The following is a 12,822-nucleotide window of genomic DNA, read 5'->3' as shown; positions in this document are numbered from 1 at the left end:
CCGATAGAGAAGACAACTCCAATTACAGTGGGGCATGCCCGTGCCTCACCAGAGGAGAAAGTGGGAGTGGGAGTGGCGGGAGGGGGACAGCGAGGCCGCCTACTCCCCCCGCCCAGGGAAGAGAAGGGAAGGCAAGGGAGCCGGCTCAAATCGCCTGTACGGCACATTGGCAATAGCTGCCGGTTGCGGTTGACAGCCAATAGAAAAATCGTGACTATGACAGCACTTGCTTGGTGTGTGTAAACAGCTGACTAAGGGTTATAATATTTCGTGTAACAATGAGGTGTTTCCACGGTGTGATGTTCGGGTTTGCAAATAGAACCGCCGTGGAGATTGTGAAAGGCTTCCTTGTGACGCAATTCAACCATTGCAGGTGCCAGTATTCTAATCCAAGATGGCGTTTCAGGTAGGAGGGCGGGGCAGATGAACAAATTACTTTGGATCTGTGTTCCCGAATGTACCCCCCCCCCCCACCTAGACAGCAGGCTGTTCAGGTGGGAACCAAATGGATAATAAAACTGATTTAATATTATTATAATAATAATTACAGTATTATGATTAGTCAAGGCCCTCAACTATGAGGGGCCTTGACTAATCATAAAAGAGATGCCGGGTCTTCTTGTAAACGGCATAATCATAAAATAAATGCCGGGATTAACTGGGAGGGGGATTAACAGGAAAATAATATCTAGTGGGAGAAAAGTACAGTAATTACAAATGGACAAGTGAAGCTAAGAACTGTGGAAATATACAAATAGCATTATAACTAGCGCTACAAAGTTCGCTGGTTCACCAGTGGCTAACCACAGGATGATATACAATAAGCTTATAGATTCAACCGTAGAATGATATACAAGAAGCTCAGAGATTGAATTGTTGTTAGAATGATATACAATAAGCTCATAGATTGAACCACAGAATGATATACAAGAGGCTCATAGACTGAACCACAGAATGATATACAAGAAGCTCATAGATTGAACCACAGAATGATATACAAGAAGCTCATAGATTCACACAAGATTAGGTTCCGATGATGTTTACATAGTCTAAATCATATAATATACTGTGCACCATGTCGTATATCACAGAAAATATGATAATGGTCTTCTGTCGAGTGAAAAACACTTGTGGCAGTCAATCCACATGCAGACAAACTTTCAATTTCCCACTTCGGACAGAGGAAACCATTAAGAGTGGCCATAAGAACTGAGTCAACGAGGCACAAAGAGCACAAATGTAAACGACTGGCTTTCCAGTAATAACTCTGTGATACCTTATTACTGACTTGGGAGGAGCTACATATGGAAGGGGGGACACGTTCTTGTCGATTATCGCTATCTGAACAAGTACTGTTTAAATTCTACTTCGCTTAGGTTATTCAGGCACCAATGACTGATTTCCATAGTTTTAAATTTCAACATCTAACTCGATGTCTGTTTAATGTCATCAGGCGTTTCTACAGGAATCGTTTCCATTTTATACCAACATTTCGCAGTTGATTTTTAAATAACTACCAACCTCTAACAAATATATCAATTGCTTTTTTCGTGTCACGTTCATTTTCCAAATGAGAAAACCAAGAAGATTAAGAACATGACTTCTATAATGAACTTTTTTATTACAGTATGTCAGTCCACATGGTGTTTAATGTATGCATGAAATGCATAGTACTACACGTGGGAAATTTATTGCATTGTGCAAGAAGTGGGCATTCTTATGTCGATTGCTCATATAGGAATACGACACTAACTTGTGCAAATTGTTTAACTGCAAATCGCTGAGCGACTCATTCTGTCGGAGCGCTCTTTGTCCTTCATTTCAGAAAGCTCTGTAATTTGTTATGGGCAAGACAGATTGTGATAACTTTTGAAAACTGGATTAAGTTGTGTACGGATGTGATGGATTGGAACTCTGTTTTCCGTTTCTTTTTCTTCTTCTCTTTACTCTGTTTTTCGTTTCTTTTTCTTCTTCTCTTTACTCTGTTTTTCGTTTCTTTTTCTTCTTCTCTTTACTCTGCTTTTCGTTTCTTTTTCTTCTTCTTATCTTTTACTCTGTTTTCTTTCCTGTCTTGCTTTATACTTTCTCTTCTTCTTCTTCTTCTTTTTTCATTTTACCCTGCATATATTACACAACTCTAGTGTTTTTCTGATTTGCATGCTGGGTAGATGGGCACGATGTCAAGAGCCAGTTACCAGGGATGGTAACTAGCTCGTGATAGCTTTTTGCGATGAGCTAGACTAAGTGGCCAGTCACTCAACATAAACAATACAACCTGACACTACACTACGATATATTTATGCCACTACGCTGATTGGCCTTTATCTGTACGGCAACTACACACTATAAACGCGGAGTTGCCATAGTTTGATAGGACCTCAAACACACACCAACATATAACAAAAAAGTACTACATGTCAGAAAATCCTATGTAAATAAATCACACTACTCTGTATGAAACAAACTAAATTTAATGGGATGCAGTATCGATACTGCTCAGAAGAGCTTAAATTTGAAATTAATTTTGAATTTTGACAACTCTTCATAGTATCTCTAAATTATAACTATCTCCAGTCAAAAGTCAAAACCCAGCGAATTACAGACAAGGATGTGAAAAAAAAAAAAAAAAAAAGTTTTCCTTTTGATCCTCAAATAACAGAGTAAACATTACCAGAAATAGTAGAAATGGCAATCTAGAAGAACGCATCCTATCTGTCAAGTTTCTTAAAGGGATTTTAACCTAGACCTCTCCAAACTGAGCGACAAATGGCCAACCTATTATGTTGTCCACTATAATCTATGAAATATGCCTAGATCCAATAGCTGTAAAATAGCAGTACAAATTCACAAGTAAACTGAACATTTTCTGAGATATGCGAGAGCACATTATGCACGCTAGTTGTCAATCAGTATTAAAATCCTTCATCTGGGCTATCTGATATTGTATTTATATCAGCTTGTCAACCACTTGTTAAATAAGTCTCAAGTCATCCATGCGCACCAGCTACCATGGTAATCACAGGGAATAGAAAAAAAAAATTCAAAAAATGAGTTTTGACTGATTTTTCCGGCGATTAGTAAATATTTTCAGTTCACGATGTTATAAAAGCTCTAGTCTACTGCTGTTCGGGAAAAGATGTATATTCACGTCAACAAACTTAATAATAATAAACTAAGCTGCATCCCATGAAATATGAGTTTAAAAAAGATATCTGTCACTCCTCAGTGAACAGACGCCTATGGTAGATATCTAAAAATCACTCTCTTCCTCTCACTTCAATTACATAAGAACATGCAGAATTGCACATATTTCTCATAGTCAGTTATATGGGGCTTGTATCTGTTGAATACAATCTGTATATAACTTGAGTGACTATCTGAGAATCAGCAGACCAGTTGGTCGTGTAATGCGACTAATGAACTGGCGACTTCTGTCGATTCCTCGTCATGAAGTTTTTGATACCTGCTATTGCTTTTGCCTTATGCGCTAACAAACCTGCGGACCAACAAAAATAATAATTACCTGATTTCCACCGGTCCGAATGTAGTGAAATTCGGGATGACTAGGCAAATCTTTCTAAAAAAAAAACAAATATAAAGTTTTTTTTGAAAATCCAATCAATAGGAGTTGAATTATTAAATGCAGACGGGCATTCTTAGACCTCTCGCTCTCTCTCTCTCTCTCTCTCTCTCTCTCCCTCTCTCTCTCTCTCTCTCTCTCTCTCTCTCTCTCTCTCTCTCTCTCACACACACACACACACAGCTGGCACAGAAACAATGGTAGAACAGGAAGAAAGACTGGACATATTAATGTACGTATTATTAATTAAAGAAAGGAAGTCAGAAGGAATTGTAGAGTTTGTCTAACGCTACTTTCAATATCGTAGACACGTGTTCTCCACTACCACAATCGTTCATCAAAATCCTCGCGTAAAACTTGTTGGATAGCAGCCACGAGAGACAGAGAGCTGAAGCTGGCGACGACCTTGGCCCGCACGTGTGATAAATGGCAGAGCCATTCGGAATCCTCTGAATGGTAAGCACAGAGGAATGTGATGCCCCTTTGTCACCAGGAGGAGATGATGTGGCAGGAGCAAGCTATATTTAGTTCCGCGTACGACATGCTACTGCTGCCACCGTCAGCCCTATTTGGTGACACGCACCCCTAGTGCACCAGAGAATCTCACTAACTGGTGAGACGGAGCGATAAAGGGGTGTAAACAGGTAACGACGGTGTAGTTTATCGAACGAAGACATCTGCCTGAATTTTAAACCCAGGTACGACCAAGGTAAGTTGTCTTATCCATATTCGGTGACCACTCGTAAACTGTGGCCTACTCAATGAAAACTTCAGTTAGTTGTGGAACCCAAGGAAAGTTTTTATAAGTGTGTTATTATTAGCTTTTGATAATGGTGGGTAGCCATTTTGAGCATTCTTTTTTTCGGGTGAGTAAAAATCAAATGATGGATAGAGCTGAATTTACTTATCCAAATTTATCTTGTTGTTCCATACTTTTCCAATTGGGGAATGCCGACTTATAGCTTCTAAAAGAATACCAAACGCCTACGGCAGTGGTTGCAGTGAACATAAACAGCATGTGGACTGACATACTACAATAAAAAAGTACTTTACTCGTATGTATACTTTCTTCATCGCTGTTTTTTAAATTGCCAATCGCTACTAACATCCTAAGATAAGGAATAAGTGGAAAGAGGCCTTACAGTTAGAATAACTCGCTCCATAATATATGCAAATATTTATAAAGTGAATGTTTATGGAATTAAAAATATACATCAGAGTCAGGATACGAAACTGTTTATCTACGGCACTGTTACGCGATGGCTTTAATTTATTTAACTGAATTTATAATTTACATTTGTATTTTATGTTGGAATAATTTTATTATATGTTGCACTATCCAGAATTACTCTGGTAACTGGCCAATAACTACCTTTACTCGATATAATGCAGAATAATCCAGTTGTCGGAGTGGCCTTCCAGTGCTCGCTCTCTCTCTCTCTCTCTCTCTCTCTCTCTCTCTCTCTCTCCCCTACTTTTCAAGTGTCATAATGAAATTGGGTTATTGAATTCTTGAATTTAAATTATTATTATTAAATCGTTATTAAATATTTCAATAATAATAATTCATTTATTTAATAATTGAGTTATTGTTTAATAAATATATAAATCTGTTTAGCAATTTATAGTAAACCATATATTACTTCGATTTATAAAAATCAACAACTTTGTATGATTATATATTTCGTATTTATGGAAAAATGATATTTCCAAATTAACTGTTTTTCTTTCTGTTGACACAGATGAAGTTTATTAGTACTGATTATACACTAATTTGTTAGACGTGCACTAATTATTTCTCCCAGTAATTTGCGTTGACATTTCTTGAAAGATCACTCATTAAAGTTCTTAACGAAGAATTGAATTTTAGAAAAAGTGTCACAAAAGAAACCTTCCATTATCTTTTAATAGAACGTAGTAGAAGCATACCCCAATTTAAAAAAGTAATTCCCTTACGGATGAGTGAGAAAATGTAGGTTTTTCGTGTTTTTTTTTTTTTTTTCTTTTTTTCCATATTTTTTCATTAGTAGATTTTCTATGCTTCACTCTTGCGAAAAGGATAACAAATCAGAAGTTTGAAACTATTCTGTTCGTAGTGATCTGGATGAAGCTATTTTAATTGATTCGAGTACTTTCTCAACTGTTTCTCAAAGGGCTCAACAGTTGAGTATAAAAATGAACGACTAGGGAGAGAAACTGGCTACAGGCTCTCCATGAGAGTATAATGAGTTTATGCCACTTGTCACTCCTTCGGAGAGGTCTGAATTCAAATTCTCAAAAGCTTCGATCGAGGATGTAATTAGCCAATCTTAAGAGGAAGGAATGGAATTTTTCTTATTTCGGTTTTTTCAGGCCACACAGCATGCAAAACGGCTTGTGAACCACACTTGTGCAGATATAATGCATGAATAACCAACGAATTGTGAAAAAGTAGTCGATGGTCACCACATCAGAAACCGACCCCCTCCAAAAAAGAATCATGAATAAATGAATGCCGGTTACAAAAAGGAGTAGCCAGAGTGATGCTCTGGCTACATCTTTCCGTAGCCAGCATTCAATCATTCATTCATTAACTCCGTTTATGTTTATTAATTATATTTGGTCATATTTAGTAACAAAGATCTGTAGGTGTCAGAGAACTTATGATATTTGTTTGTTTGGGGATTTTTTTGGCGCATGGGCGTCTGTGGCCATAGAGCGCCATACATAGGTTAGTATTTATTTATGGATCAAGAGTCAGGAAACTGATTTTTGACTAGCTAAAGGAGGTGGTATACATTGATCGCTTTGAGAAAGGTAAAAATCTTTGAAACATCTGTTTTATTGCCCAAAAGTGAAATAAGCGTTAGTGGGTCTTCAGTTGTGGCTGGAGTGAAGAGATTCTGGCGTTCTATTGCAAATTTAGTGCATTCCACAAGGATAGGTTTCACTGAAAGCACTCTTTTACAGTGATCACACTGGGGGGTGAATCTCTCCTCTTAAAAGATAACCATGAGTAATATTAGTGTGACCTATTCGCAGATGAGCTAGTATTACCTCCTGTTGTCGAATTGCACTGAGGCTTGAAGGTCATTGCTCAAGATTTGGCTTGATACTTCGAAGCTTATTTTCGAGTTGGTTTTGTCATGTTGATTGCCACTGGTACATGCATTTTTCCTGTATTATTATAAACTTGATGTGGAACTCTCCACTGTACATCAGGTGGTAAGTCGGCTGCTTTTGCAGCATTGTCCGCTAATTCATTTCCTGGGATTCCCATATGTCCTGGGACCCAACAGAAGTGTATGGTTCTTCCAAGCTCAGATAAGGAATATTGATAAGGCACATCTACGAACAGTGCCTTATCGATAGTGTTTGGAAGTTGTTCAGCAATGGTGTTTATCGCAATTATAAAGAGTGTAGCACTGAGTACAGAGTCCTGGGGAACTCCTTCTTCTTGAAAAAATAGTTCGGACAGCGAAATTTTAAATCGAACCTGGAAAGTTCGCTTGTATAGGAAGTTGCGTATGAAAATCGGGAGATGGCCCCGAAGTCCATGGCGATGTAATTCGCGGAGTATTCCATACTTCCCCGTGGAATCATAGGCCTTGCTGATGTCAAAGCAAACCATTACATGGTGTTCCGATCTAAGGAATGCATTCCGAATGGAATTCTCTAGTCTTATTAGTATATCTAGTGTTGATCTGTTTTGTCAAATGCCGAATTGTGCAGAATATAAGAGATTGAAAATTTCAAGGTACCATATCAGTCGACGGTTCACCATCTTTTCGAGAATTTTGCAAAGGCAACTGGTCAAGGCAATGGGTCCATAGCTAGTAGGGTTTGTCGGGTCTTTTCCTGGTTTAAGGAAGGCAAGGACTGTAGCGTGGTGCCATTGTTTAGGGAATGTGTCTTCCCGGTAGAGCCTATTGAACAGATCAAGAAGTGACTGCAGTGATTCAGCACTTAGTTCCTGTATCATCGAATAACGGATATTATCTGGTCCTACAGCGCTACGCCTAGATGTTGACAAGGCTCTATGTAATTCGTGGATAGTGAATGGTAAGTTATATTGTTCTTCTGCTTTTGAAGAAAAGTTTAATTTTTGGTTTTCTGAATTTGCTTTGAATCTTCTGAAGGCTGGTAAGTAACTTTCTGTTGCTGATGTTTTGGCAAAAGTTTCCCCTCTTATATTGGCAATTTTGGTAGGGACAGCAATGTTCTGCCCTCTCCATTCCATGATAGGCTGATGTGTCGTTTGATATTTACCACTCATTTTTCTGATTGTTTTCCAAATTTTATGTGTGGGAGTTGCTTGATTGATGGTTGAAGTGAAGCGAATCCAAGCGGCCTTTTTATTACTGCGTCTAACATACCTCGCTCTTGCTCTAACGCGTTTAAACTGAATGAGATTAGCTGTGGTTGGATAGCGCCTAAAAGTATTCCAAGCTTTATTTTGGTCTCTTTTTGCTGCACGGCATTCGTCACTCCACGTCCAGATTTTTGGGTGTTCAGGTAATTTTGAGGAGGATTTTGGTGTAGCTTTTCCTGCTGCATGTAATATAGTTTTTGTGACATATTCAACCGCTTCCCTGGTTGGGGATTTTTGTATACTTTCAGGGTCCAGTTTAGCTAATTTTTTATACATTTCCCAGTCTGCTTTATCAATTAGCCACCAAGGAATTCTAGTAAGATGATAAGAGGGCTTATTCAGTAATTCAATTGTAATGGAAAAATGATCACTATGCAGTGGATCATTGTTTGTCGTCCATTTTAGAGTAGGATAAAAAGTTGCTGAACAGATAGAAAGTCTATTGCAGTATATGTTCCGGAAGGAAGGTGAACATAAGTAGGTGACCCATCATTTAGAAGGAGAAGGTTTTTATCATATAAACATTTTTCAATTAGTTTTCCTCTTTGGTCGATATTGTTGTTACCACATAGCGTGTGATAACGATTTAAGTCTCCCAGAATGAGGAAAGGTGTGGGGAGTTGAGCTATGAGGTTGTTTAGATCATTTTGTTGGATGGAAAAGCTTGGTGGAATATATAAGGAGCAGATTGTAATATGGATGCCAGCAGCTACACGGACCGCTATTGCCTCGAGGGGAGAGTTCAGTAAGACCTGTTTGACAGGAACATATGGGTTTGTTATAATAGCTACACCACCATGTGCAGTATTTTGGTCGGTTCTATCTTTTCTAAAGATATTGTAATAAGACAGTTTTGGTGTGTCTTGAGGTTTGAAATACGTCTCTTGGAGGCAGAGACATAGTGGTGTGTATTTAGAGGTAAGGTCGTAGAGGTCATTAATATTGGCACGGAAACCACGACAATTCCACTAAATTATTGTATTCATTGTTTATCTCTAGTTAGACTTTCCGAGCGTTTTCTTGGTGCTGAGGTTCTCTGTTTTTCACTCTTGTTTTTATCTTTCTTTCGAAAGTAGGGCCTTTCTGTTTTCCATGTCTTCTTCTACAAAAATGTGTAGGACGGGGTCATCTGTGGGTATTTCCTTAGTATCCATTTCCTGTTGGTGACCAGAAGTTACGATTTGTTTTTCTTTGCGTCCTTCGTCCGGGGAGTGGAGATTTTCGATTGGTATAGAAAATGGCGTATTGACTGCCTGAGTTTGAGTTGCATTGTACAGTGTTTTTACGTAGTTCGAGAAAGATTCTTTTGGGGGTACTGTTATTTCAGTTTGCGATGCGGTTGATTGGAATTTTTTGGTGATTTGAGCATACGTAGATCTATTTTCAAGGGTTGGTGGTGAGATGATTCGCTTTGCTTCTTGATAGGATACATTATGATTGGTTTTATAAATCTGAATAAGTTTCTCAGTTTTCCAGCAGTCGCATGTTCTAGCGTAAGCGGGATGATCTTTTTTGCAGTTTGGGCATATCGGTTGGGGTGCAGTACAGGCTTCGCAGTTGTGTTCAACTGACCCGCACTTTGCACAAGCAGGAGTTCCCCGGCAAGCTGTCTGGGAATGTCCATACTTCTGACATCAGAAACACCGTAGCGGGTTTGGAATATAAGGTCTGACATTACAGACCAGATATCCAGCCTTAATGGATGCTGGGCGATGTGGTGTATTAAAGGTCAAAATGAGATTGCGTGTAGGAGTCAGAACTCCTTCTTTTCTGGTGGAAATTCTCTTGACTTGTATAACGCCTTCTTCTTTAAGTTCTTCAAGCATCTCCTCTTCGGACACATCTATTAAATCCCAGTCAGAGATCACCCCTTTAGAGGTGTTCAGTGATCTATGGGGTGTCACAGTAACTGGTATTCCAGCAAAGAGATTAATATTCAAGAGCCGCTCTGAGTGTTTACTATTAGAGGTCTCGATCAGAATATCTCCTGACCTAAGTCTTTTTACAGACTTAGGAGCTCCAGCTCTGCTTTCTAATTCCTTTTGTACTCTAAATGGCGAGATTTTGCCAATTGCATTTTCACCAGTGGAGTGCATGATCAGGAAAGCTGGAGTAGGATAGATGTCAGAGTCAGTTTTCTGCCGTTTTGAAGTTCCTGCAATAGAACTATCTTTCTTTTTTTATGTCTGGGGTGCATCTGGCAGCCCAGATAAGTCCGAGTTTGATTTACTCATGACGTGCTCTTTTTGGCCCCTGGAGATTATCTTTTTCTCCCAGGTTACCAGCCCCGCCACGTGAAGGCAAGAGCGGTGCCACCTAGTGACCCAAGCGAAGAGAAGGTTAGTATTAACGAAAAATAAAAAAGGGGATTAAAGAAAGGTACTTTCCTTTCTGGGTTATATAATTTGAAAGATCTATCTAATTATAATGCTCAAGAGTTAACGGACTTGCGAAACTCAGGAGAAACGTATTTACAGTAAAGCGTATCAGATAATCACTATGAAAAGGCGCTGTGGTCACTAATATCGCTTGGCACTCAGGGCTAACTAGAATTATTCAAAATCAGGATGCTCACAGAACTACAAAAGGGAGAGAGAGGAAAGAATCTCTTTTTTTTTTTTTTTTTTTTTTTTGTAAATTCATGCGAAGTTGATGTCAAAATGGCGAACTATTTAGGAAAAGAAATATAATAATTTGAAAGTATACACTAAAAAAAATGACACTGAAGCTGCGTGAAGAACAAGAAGTTCTTAGCAGAACTAATGGAACTTATTTCCGCTTCTTTCAGCATGGTGAATAATGGAACCTATTTAAACGATGTTTCAAAATGATGATTGCAAATAAAATACCCTCGTCACACTACCCTTAGACTCCATTTCCCATGTAGTGTGAATTTAGTTTTGGATCGCTTAAATGCAAACATTCGTGGCCGAGTGGTCAAGCGACAATATAGTACCATAAGTGGGTTCACCGTGAGTCGAGTCAACGTGATCGCTAAATACTGTACTGTAATAATATTCTTGTATGTTCTATCTGGTAAACTCCTCTTACTCTAATTTGTCCTCCAGGAGTATAAACAAAAATTTATTTATTATTATGATTCGAGTAGCCACCATATTTTTTTCAAGATGGTCGATCGAAACAAAAATATCCCCGTCATGACAAAGCTACGGGCATCAAATATTTGAATATTTATTCTTCCTGATATTAAGTATTATTTGTAATATTTTCTGTGGTATATCAGTTAAAACTTGTACTGTTAAGAGACTTGTAACAATGGATAATGTACTATCCTCCGTGACAGCTTTGTCAGCACATCACCATCTGCCACTCATTTATAAGGATCTGAGTTCAATTATTCTTTTAATAGTACATTTTATAGTGAAATGGTAACGATTGTGTACGTAAATCAATAGTAAATTAATATTAATGAATTAATTAATGCTAACAAATGAAAGGGATAATATTCACAATTTATGCAAGAGCACATACAGTACATGCAAGGATGACAGCTCATTTTTCATTTAAGGTAATTTGACACTAATTGACACTGTTGTGAGCTGCTGAAAGAATTAAGAACTTCAACAAATATGTAGTTAGTCCTGAGACAAATTACTGAGACGTCCTGACATATACAGATAATACGTAACTGGGTGACAGCGTAAAAGCTGCGTCAGCATGCACACTGTTCTATATACACATAGAAAAGAAATCTGCAAAACACAACTATCTGACATGCGAAGGCTAATGTTTCCTCAAGGTTTCTGGGTCGCTTTCAATTGTAAGATTTTTGAATGATAAGTGAACCATTTTTTGTCACTATTTTTTGCTTTGTATTAATTACAAGTGCTACTTCTGACATTCTTCCATCAACGCAAAAATATGCTACTATTATTGAAGGACACATTTCCAGAAACTCCAGGAACATCGGTGGAGTAGGAGGTCCTAAAGAAAGTGACAAGAAATTAATCACTGAAAAAAAAAAAGAAAGAAAGAAAATAAAAGAAACTTCTTTCACGCTGTCTGCATGTGTCGTCAGCGTTCACGCATGGTTACGAAGGTACAGACTGGCGTTGTTGGGATGCATTCCTATTACCAAAAATATATATCAGACGAACATGGTGAACACCCCCTCTTCCACTTGAAACTGCAGTTTGAAGGACTTCGTTTCGCTTACTGGCTTGACATAATTCCCACTAAGCAATCCTTGCTTGCTCTAGTAATATTCGAGGAACCTTCTGCAGTGTCAAGCTTGCCACTCTATTCTTTTACTCGCCGCTCTCTAAGCCAGAAATAAAGCACTTTTAAGTTCTAAATAGTACCTGGTTATGTTTAGCAACCAAACATTACTTTTGATTTATTTTAGCTACAGAAAATAGATAGAAAGAACTATCTCTAAATTGTTCCTGACAAATTGTGACTTAAACAGACAATTCATGGTGTCTCTACGTGATGAGCGAAGGATCCAAACCAGCCTCGGCATGGAATCGACTTTTTTTATTTAAAAGACGGACTAAAATTTCACATAAGAATATAATCTTCACAATATCAGTGGAGTGCACGTAGACATATATCGAACGAAAATATCCATCCAGATTTTTTTATTTAAATCAATTCGAGGTACAAACTTTAACCCAAAAACTTTAACCCAGGAAATTACGTGAACCTACTGCATCAGGAGTAAAAGAAAAAAAATAATAATAAATCTAAAATATATGTACATAAAAACAACAATTATTATTATAAATAATTATAAACATAATATTAATATTTCATTAGAATTTTTGACGAAGTTAGATTTAGAAAGTCGATTTTGGAAATCATTTGCTGGAGACCACACTGGATTTGTTGAGACTTCATCTTTGGTAGTGATGAGCATGAGCACAGAGTT

The 12,822-nt window shown here is 37.9% G+C and overlaps 1 protein-coding gene across 7 annotated transcripts in view; it reads left to right on the top strand.

The window, feature by feature from the left end:
* Positions 1-12,822, top strand: part of smash (smallish) — a 291,299-nt gene that overhangs the window by 99,419 nt on the left and 179,058 nt on the right. For 2 of the 7 annotated variants that reach the window (XM_090384896.1, XM_090384890.1), the window contains exon 1: positions 4,128-4,289. The exons of 3 other annotated variants lie outside the window; for them this stretch is intronic. The gene's annotated coding sequence lies outside the window, so the exon portion shown is untranslated. Of the gene's footprint in view, positions 1-4,126; positions 4,290-12,822 lie in introns of those variants that run through there. 2 more of the 7 variants (XM_090384897.1, XM_090384892.1) reach the window with 2 other exon arrangements.

The sequence above is a fragment of the Mastigoproctus giganteus genome, chromosome 11 (assembly GCF_048544385.1).
Source record: "Mastigoproctus giganteus isolate SK-2022 chromosome 11, ASM4854438v1, whole genome shotgun sequence".
Classification (NCBI taxonomy): domain Eukaryota; kingdom Metazoa; phylum Arthropoda; class Arachnida; order Uropygi; family Thelyphonidae; genus Mastigoproctus; species Mastigoproctus giganteus.
Note: the sequence above shows the minus strand (reverse complement) of the source record. Positions and strands in the feature narration are given on the sequence as shown.